The 9,415-nt window shown below is 36.6% G+C and overlaps 1 long non-coding RNA gene across 1 annotated transcript; it reads right to left on the bottom strand.

Annotated features, from left to right (window-relative positions):
- Nucleotides 1–1,029: 1,029 nt before the first annotated feature.
- On the bottom strand, nucleotides 1,030–5,613 carry LOC129146966 (uncharacterized). The gene is made up of 3 exons (XR_008554389.1): nucleotides 5,485–5,613; nucleotides 3,836–3,988; nucleotides 1,030–1,101 (listed from the first exon to the last, which is right to left on the bottom strand). It is a non-coding gene; the product is annotated as an uncharacterized LOC129146966 (long non-coding RNA).
- Between the last annotated feature and the right edge of the window lie 3,802 nt (nucleotides 5,614–9,415).

The following is a 9,415-nucleotide window of genomic DNA, read 5'->3' as shown; positions in this document are numbered from 1 at the left end:
CAATTCCACTACAAGGGATCTACCCAAAGGACACAAAAACATTGATTCAAAAGACCATCTGTACCCCTATGTTTATTGCAGCACTATTACAATAGGTAAAACCTGGAAGCAACCCAAGTGCCCAAAAATACATGACTGAATTAAGAAGATGTGGTATATATACACAATGGAATATTATTCAGCAATCAAGTGCAATTCATTTTTAAAGAGCTTGCTTCAGGAGCCTCCCTGGTGGCAGAGGGGTTAAGTCTCAGTGCTATCAAACTGTCACCAGCCACTGCAGCCTGAGTTAGATCCTGTAGGATAAATGGTTTTCAGGCTTTTCTGCGCTCCCACCATTAGGATTGCCCTGCCTCATGGGGCACCTGTAGTTGTTACATTGTTGCAAGCTGTCTTGCTTACTTCTGTGGGCCATGGGAGGAGTATTGAGATAGTCACCCAGAGAAGCAGAAGCAGGAAAGAGGAAGGAGAGAGAAGGGGAGAAAGAAGCCAGAGAAGCCCAGAGTGAAGACTTGCAGGGGGCTTGGAGACCTTCTGGCTTCCTGGCCCCCTGGCACCCCTGCCTACCGTGGACCTGTTTGCCACACTACATGCAAAGCTCAATAAAAGCCGGAGAAAGCCACTGAGGGCTTCTGGACTCCTCCTTTACCGGATCTGCAGGGATCATAGCTATCCTGCTCAGTGGCCTTCCTGCTGTGACAGATCCCTGGCCCAGGGAGCTAACTAAGCCACACATGCAGCAGACCGCTACTGTCTCACTGGCTGCTGCCCTCAGCAGTGTATTTCTACTGAAATACTCTGTCTCTGGTGAATCCTCTCACCCCCTGCACCTCTGGCTTATACCCCAGTTGGTGTATGCACACATAAATAAAATCTTAGGGGAAAAAAAAGGAGCTTGCTTCAGTCTCACTACTGTTATATAGAGGTTCAATCTATGTACTTTTATTTGCTTGAAGCTTGACAGATGCTTCTAAGGGAATAAAGCCACAGAATCAGGTGGTAGGAGTTTCAAAACTCCACATATCTTTAAAATACACATTTAATAAACATTGATGGGACACTTAATGTGCGCAAGTTTTCCAGCATTAAAAAAGCAAACACCTGAAAAAGAGAACAAATGCAGAAATATGTCATTGAGGTATTTTTGGACTAGAGAAAATATTAGAAATGTAAACAAACTATGAAGTAAAATAATAATAAGTATTATAAAAAAGAAGTGTAACTTCTGTTGTGAAGCATGCTAGGAAGAATTAATTCTGAAATGTTTTGTAGAATGTTGTCGAGAGAAAGAAATATTTGAGTCAGTGCGTGAAAAGTGACTTCATACCAGTTCTAAGCTGACATAATTTCTGGGTATACAGAAAATGAGAAACTCCTTAGGAGCATTATATATCTTTTTTTTAATTATTTTTTATTTTAACATTTATCATTTTTTACATTTTTTTAGACAATATTTGCTTCCCCCCACCCCCTCAGATTGAGTCCCTATAGAATCTCCTTCCCCAAGGCACCCGTGCACCATCACCACAGTCCCCTGTGCTCCTCCCTCCCTCCCTCTCACACCTCTCCCTCCTCCTCCCCTGCAGGATGTCTCTGATTTATAATTGTCTGTTTTTGCTTTGTTGTGTTTTGTACTGTTATTATTATTTTTTTACACTAATGTCGTATTTGGTTCCCCTATATTCCTGTTAGAGCATTATATATCTTTTTCTGTGTGATTATTTGTGGTGACATAGACCTACCATAAGCATTATCTACCAGAGCTTTTGAATTTTTGCTGTAAAGTAGAAGATAGTTGGTTTGATGTTATCTGAAAATTGCCTAAAATGTCATGATTTTTAAAATTTTATAATAATAAACAAATAATAAATAATAACAAATATATGTAATAACATATAATAATAAACAATAATATAATAAACAAATAATAAACAAATATAACAAATAAACAAATATATGTAAAAGAATCTGAATTACTTTTTATTATATCCTTCTGATATGATTCAGTTCAGAGACTTGACCTGTATTTTTTTTTGTTGTTTTATTCGTTTCCATGCAGTAATTGTTATTGAATTAAATTGAAAACAAATTCTTTGCAGGTCTTTAGTTGTCCAGTTTTCCCAGCATCATTTCTTGAAGAGAATTTTTCCAATGACTGCTATGTGTACATTAACTCTCTTTGTAATTGTGGGTTTCTTTCTATTTTTTTTAAGGTTTATCCATTTATGCATACAAGAGTTGGGGTATAGGCCAGAGATGTGGGGAGGTGAGAGGACTCACTAGAGACGGAGCAGAGAACAGAACAGGTGGACTGACTGAAATACACTGCTGAGGGGAGCAGCAGGCGAGACAGGAGAGATCTGCTTTGCCATGTGGGTTGCTCCCTAGCTGGCCGGGGATTGAACTCATGCTTCAGAGGCTGCAGATTGCTTCATTGTGCGGTGCTTAACCCCTTGCACTACTAGGGAGGCTCAATTGTGGGTTTATTTCTGAGCTCTAAATATTATTACATTGATATGTGTGTCTAGTTTTTTGTTTGTTTGTTTCAGTACCATGTTGTTTTTATTACTACAGCTTTGTAGTATAGTCTGGGAATGTGGAGCCACTTTTTTATTTTTTTTCTTTGTGGGGAGTGTCAGGATTGTTTTGGCTATCTGGGGATTTTGTGATTCCAGAAGAATTTCAATAATATTTGTTATATCTCTTGAAGAGTGCCATTGAAACTTTGGTTGGGATTGGAGTGATTCTATTTATTGCTCATTCCAGAAAAAATTTATGACTGACAGAATGAAAATATCTATTTAAATACATCATTAAGATAACATTAATTGTACTATCAATTAAGTATAATTTTTAACTAATAAATTAATCAAAATTATGGTAATTGATTTATGAAACATATATAAGATTCCAAATAAAGATAAACTATTACTATACTATATGATCAGTCTTTCTTCTGTTTGTTGCCTGCAAACTAAATTTTAGTTTTGTGCTTTGCACCATGACTGTGGTGGGAGATACTGTTGGGACAGAAATTGAAATGAGACAAGATTATGGGGATGAGAAACAGTATGCTAAATATATTAAGATCTATGGGAGCTACATGTTGGCAATTATTTTCTCTACCACTATTCCCCTAGCCCTGAACAATTACCACCATATGTTACCACACATTTTTTGTTTGTTTGTTTGTTTGTTTGTTTGTTTAGAGAAATAGAAATAAAAAAAGTTGGGCTGCCCTGGTGATTCAGGGGTTAAGGACAGCACTATCAACCTGTCCCCAGCCACTGCAGCACAAGTTGGATCCCCCGCCAGGAAGCAACCCGCATGGCACAGCAGACCTCTCCTGTCAAACCTACTGCTTCCCTCAGCAGTGTATTTCAGTAGACCTGCCTGTTCTGCTCCCCATTCTGTCTCTGATGAGTCCTCTCACCCCACACGCCCCTGGCTTACACCCCAGTTCTTGTATGCATAAATAAATAGATCTTTAAAAAAAATTTAAAAAGCCTATTAAGAAGAAAAGGAACAGAAATAAAGTGGGACTCTCAGGCCAGTGGAACCAGACCAGGGAGGAACAAGGAAACCCTGTTGCACACATTTTTATATGTGACTATCTTTTATCTGCTGATAAATGTATTATATGTGTGCTATGCTGTCTATGCTAGTAAGTGAATAGGAGGAGCTTTAGCTTAGTGATTAGAACTAGGTTTTAATTCTGACTATTGCTTTCTAGGTATAGAGTGAGGGCATTTAATTGACTTATTAACCAACATATGAATTAAAAGAAATAATGTGCTGAATATACGAATAAGTAAAATACTGTATGTGAAAGCACCTCTAAAGCAGCGTCTGGTATGAGGAATGTTCCCATCAATGATTTTTTATTTTTGAGAATTGGAGGTTATATTTCCTTTGATTCCTTTTTGTGGCTTCATCCTGAGATAGACTCCAAGAAACTGTTTTGTTGATTTGGAGAAGTTTAATATATCTAATTAAGAGAATTAAATAATCAAAGAAATTACCAAATTATATTTTAATACAAAGAATAAAATAGAAGATCTATATTTTGTCAACAATATATATTCAGGGTCAGAAATACTTCAAAATTTTGATAATAATTTTTTTTTTAAAAATGTACTTCACTACAGGAAATTTATTATGAGTTGGAAATAGGTGTTAATAAAATTCGTTTTTTCAGATTCTGTACAGCAAAAAAAGATAGTAACCAAAATAAGAGACATCCTACTTAATGGGAGAAAATGTTTGCACACCATACATCTGACAAAGAACACATATTGAATATCTACCAAGAGCTCAAACAACTCAACAAATAGAAAACAAACAACCCAATCAAAAAATGGGCAGAAGAGCTAAATAAGCTCTTCTCCAAAGTAAACATGCAGATGGACAATATACATATGGAAAAATGTTCTTCATCACTTATTATCAGGGAAATGCAAATCTAATCCATAATAAGATACCCTCTCACACCGGTGAGAATGGCCCATATCAAGAAAACCAAAACCAATAAGTGTTAATGAAGATGTGGAGAAAAAGGAATCCTTTTACCATATCGGTAGGAATGTAGGCTGGTCCAGCCACTATGGAATGAAGCTTGAGGTTTCTCAACAGACTGAAAATCATTTGCCATATGACCCAGCAATTCCATTCTTAGATATCGATGCAACAAACACAAAAACATTATTTTAAAGGAAACATGCACTCTCCTATTTATGGCAGCACTATTTACAATAGCCAAGATACAGAAACAACCTAAATTGCCCCAGGGCAGATGAATGAATCAAGGAGATGTGATGTGTACACACAATGGAATAATAGTGATCAAAAAATGATAAACTCATGCCATTTATGGCAACATGGATGGAACTGGAAGGGATTATCTTAAGTGAAATAAAACAGAAGGAGAAAGATAAATATTGGATGTTTTCACTTATATGTGGAATCTAGAGAAACCAAACAAAGGATCAGACAAAGACAAACTTTAAAACCAACCCTTGAAAGCTGACCATACATCTGAAAAATCTGGCAAAGAAGGGGGCAGACAGGGGACGATGGAAGAAATGGAGGGGGTAGGTTTTGAGCAAGACAGACTATGGTGGAGGATTATGGGTGATTTGGTGGTAGAAGAACTGTGGTAACCACATCTGAGGGAAGAAATTCTTTATTGTGAAAAAATAAATAAGGATAAGAAACACATTTTGAAAAGAAAATTTGCTTTTGTTTAATCTTTAAAAGAAATTGCATGGAATAATTTTTTTTTTAAATGTAGCATTACATGAAGAAACTGAGAGATTAAGGTGTTAAATTTCAAAACCTGATTCAAGGTTGTCTTATCACTGACTTCTACCTTAATTTTTCTCTAGTGTAAACTATCTTATGACAGGCTTGCTAAATTAAAATTAAAGCTCTTTTCTGGTTAACTTCATTTCTATGACAAGAAAATCTGCAGTGACTTCCCATTACCTGTTGAGTTAAACCAAACTTCTCTGCTTGGCGCTCAGCATTCTCCACATTTGGACCGACAGTTAATTTAGCCATATTTGCTACTATTCTGCTATGAAATATAAACACTGTAGTGTGTGTCATGCATCAGCCAAGTGACCTCTTTCTCCAATCCAGAAATGTTCTACTTCTATGACATTTACAATCCCAGTTGGAATGTTTACCTCTTTTTTCCCCTTAGAATCAATGTGTTCAGGGGTCTCCCTGGTGGCACAGGGGTTAAAGTCTCAGTGCTATCAAGCTATCACCAGCCACTGCAGCACAAGTTTGATCCATGGCCAGGAAGCTAACCCACATATGGCACAGCAGTCTGGCCTTTTGCTCCCCTCTCCTGTCTGGCCTTCTGCTCCTCTCAGCAGTGTATTTCATTAGATCCTCCTGTTCTGCTCCCCATTCTGTCTCTGGTGAATCCTCTCATCCCCCTGCACCTCAGGCATACACCCTAGTTGTTGTAAGCATACATAAATAAAAATGAATCTTTTTTTTTTTAAAAAAAGAATCAATGTGTTCATGGCGCGCAGACCTCTCCTGCCACCCACTGCTCCCCTCAGCAGTGTACTTCGGTCCTTCTGCCTGCTCTATTCCCTGCTCTGGCTCTGATAATTCTCTCACCCTTCCACACTTCTGACTGTACCCAGTGCTTGTATAAATAAATAAATAAATAAATAAATCTTAAAAAAAAAAGGAATCAATGTGTTCATAAAGATTTAAGTTTCATTTCTTCCCTGCAGTCTTTCCTGATTACTTGAGATTTATACTTCATTTGTAGTTTCATAAAATCTGTATACCTATTTTATAGACATTATGTTTCGCTTTATATTATAGGTGGTTCCTTTCATCTTACTAACTTCCCTCACTCTACTGGGCACTCACCTCAAGTAATTAAAGTGGAAAAACTTATCATTGTCTCTCTTTCAGTAGACAGTATGGTACCTTGTTCATAGCTGTAGTCTGATAATTTATTTGCTTGATTAATGTCGCATTAACACAGGATGCCACCTCTTGGTGGGATGCTGTACGCATCACCAAGGCACCCATAATTCACTGTAGTCTATTCTGTCCTCATCACCCCTTTTATCTTTATCACCTCCCTCCCAGTCTCAGTTTTACAGTTTAATTTTTAGGGTTATTTTGATTTGCTGTTGTCTAACTCTTTGTATTGTTTCTCTTTGTCATGAGAATCTATATGAGAATAAATCGAAGTTCATATCTTTGCTACTAAATTCAGTCATTTATGTTAGAGGTCTGGTGGGGAACACATTAGTAAATCATCCTAATTCAGAATCATAAGATTAAACATACTCTATGAAATTATAGTGTAAGAATTGGGTGTAGCAGCCATTTTGGGAAGATAGCAAGACTAAGGCCATTTTGAGAAATAAAATGCCATTTTATAGGGCACAGCTGTGTTTCGTTTGTGGGCAGAAATCACAAGACAAGGGTAAACAAAACTTAACTGGCACCATAAGAGCTATCCAATCAGGGTAGACCCTGCCCCTGGGGAAAGTTCCCACATCCTGACAACTAGCTATAAAAAAAGCCTTGTGCCCTGCATCAGGGTCCCTCTCTCAACCTGATGAGAATGCTGTGTCAGTACCCCAGGCAGAATTGGACCCTAGCTTAAGCTAGCAATAAAGTCTTTTGCTTTTGCATCTCTGGTTTCTCGTGGTTTTTGGGAACCTCAGATGGAGTTAAGGCGCCAACCCCTAACAATAGTACAGAAAGTGAAAAGCATTATTTTTACCCCAAAATATCTATTTCAACTATTTATTATGGTATAACTTAAACTGCACCCTAGTGACTATTTCTGTTGACTTGAAAAACTTTTCTGAATTATAATTCAGTTCTATAAGGAGATAGTCTAATCATAATTAGCTAAGTTTAGTGCGGCTGAATTAACCCCAGCTTGAAAGCACGTAATTTTTTTAATGAAGAAGGCTAGGATAAATTCTGTAGAAGACCAGGTTCCAGGATTAGGTAAAGAAAACCGTTTAAATGAAAAGCAGAGAATATAGAAAAGTTTTGTGTGTTTACTTTGTGATTTGCCATGAGATGCCTATTGCCCTGTTGGTCTGTGACCACCCCACCCTCCCAGCCATGGCCTGACCTTCATAACAGCTCCAGACTTCTGTTGAGTAAAACCAGGGAATTAGTTGTGTTTAAAGGACTCTAAATCACCCTGAAGTGAATCACTGGCAGTCACCTGTTCCATATGATTTTAAATGGGGAGCTGAAAGAGCAGAAGGACAGCTTCTATAAATAACACTTTATTTTCAACATAAATTATCTTTTCTTATTTGGAGGAAGCATTTTCTAAAAATACGGAGAGTAGTGTGATCCTAAATCTACCACGTAGCTGCTGTGGATTAAAGTTGTTTTCCAACCCATATAAGCTCTGTGGTCTGAAATATAGTGAGGAGTCCTGATACCCTACTCTAACAAGACTCAATGTTGCTCTTTGCTTTCTAAGCACAAAACCCATTCTCTAAATTTGTCTTAGAGCTATTGAAAACTTTAACATATTGAACACATGCAAAACTCTTAGAAATTAAGGCGGGGAAATAATGAAAAAATTAAAAAGTGCTTTTGATTTCCCCCTTTCTTACTAGAAAACCGAATCCTTTCAATTTCATAGACTCATCACAAATCAATACTTCTATGAGACTTTCCTAGTCTTTCACACAGTTAGGAATAGCCTTTCCTTATGTGTTTCCTATACCCATTACTCAGTGTTTATGACTACATAATAGGATGTTTCTCAATATACTGTAACTATTTGCATATGTGCTACTGTTTATGAACCGATTTGTGCATGTGCTCAGTGCTTATGACTATTATAATGATTTGTGTGTGTACGAGTCTTTCCCATTGGATTGTGATTTTCTGAAGGGGAAGAAATGGGAAACAACATTATCCATTCTGGTCTCTTTATGCTCAATGCAGCCACACAATAAACATATTTAACCAAATCGATTCTTTGATTGAATATGCATTTCGTTTTTAAATAGTATTTTTAATGCTGATTTTTACTGAAAAATATTTGTCTCCCAGATTTTCTGCAGAATAAAGTTTGGTATTTTAGGCATTTAAAATACGGAAAGACATTCTGGATTTAGAGGTGTGGCTCCAGAAGTTTCATTTACTAATTTATAAATAATATGACCATATATAGATTCCCAAAATAAACAGCATGCTCTAGCAAGACTAGTTCTGTCTACATTCCTAAATATATCATGTCAGTTCTTAAGTTCTCATGTCTGCCATTAGCGTAGGTGAAATCACTCTATCATTCACTTTTCACTTTCTATACAATTTGCTTAAAAAGCACGAATTGATTCATTATCACTGTTGTTTATTTATGGTTATATCTTTCCATAGATGATAAATTCCTATATTGTTCACTAGGTATATTCCAATATTAACTCCTTTAGATAATAATGTGACAATTTATTTAATGTTGACTGGGAACAGAGTTACTTGACATTAGATCGAAATTTAAATCACAATTTCTTGATAGGTATGGGCATCATAATAAGCAAGTTATTTAATCTAAGACACAATTTCCTTATCTATAAAGTGATAATTATAATGCTTACCTTGCAGAGTTACAGAAGATGAAAGTTAATACATCTAACAGAACTGTACTGAGTACTAATAAACACTAAAAATTAATGTCATCGGCCATTTATTACTGTCAGTTCCTTCTTTGATCTCCTAGAACATAAAAATTGTATGTATGTTGTTCTTTTTTTTTTTTTTTTTTTTTTTTTTTAATAAATTTTATTGTTATATTCCCCAAACAATTGCAGCCCCCCCATTCTGACCCCAATCCCTCCCCTCCCACCCCCGCCCCCCTAAAAGTGTCTCTGGTTCATAGTTTTTTGTTGATTTT

The sequence above is a fragment of the Talpa occidentalis genome, unplaced genomic scaffold (genome assembly GCF_014898055.3).
Source record: "Talpa occidentalis isolate TD23 unplaced genomic scaffold, MPIMG_talOcc4v2.1 talOcc4.5, whole genome shotgun sequence".
Taxonomy (NCBI): Eukaryota; Metazoa; Chordata; class Mammalia; order Eulipotyphla; family Talpidae; genus Talpa; species Talpa occidentalis.
The sequence above is the reverse complement of the archived record's forward strand: the minus strand, read 5'-3'. Positions and strand labels throughout refer to the sequence as shown.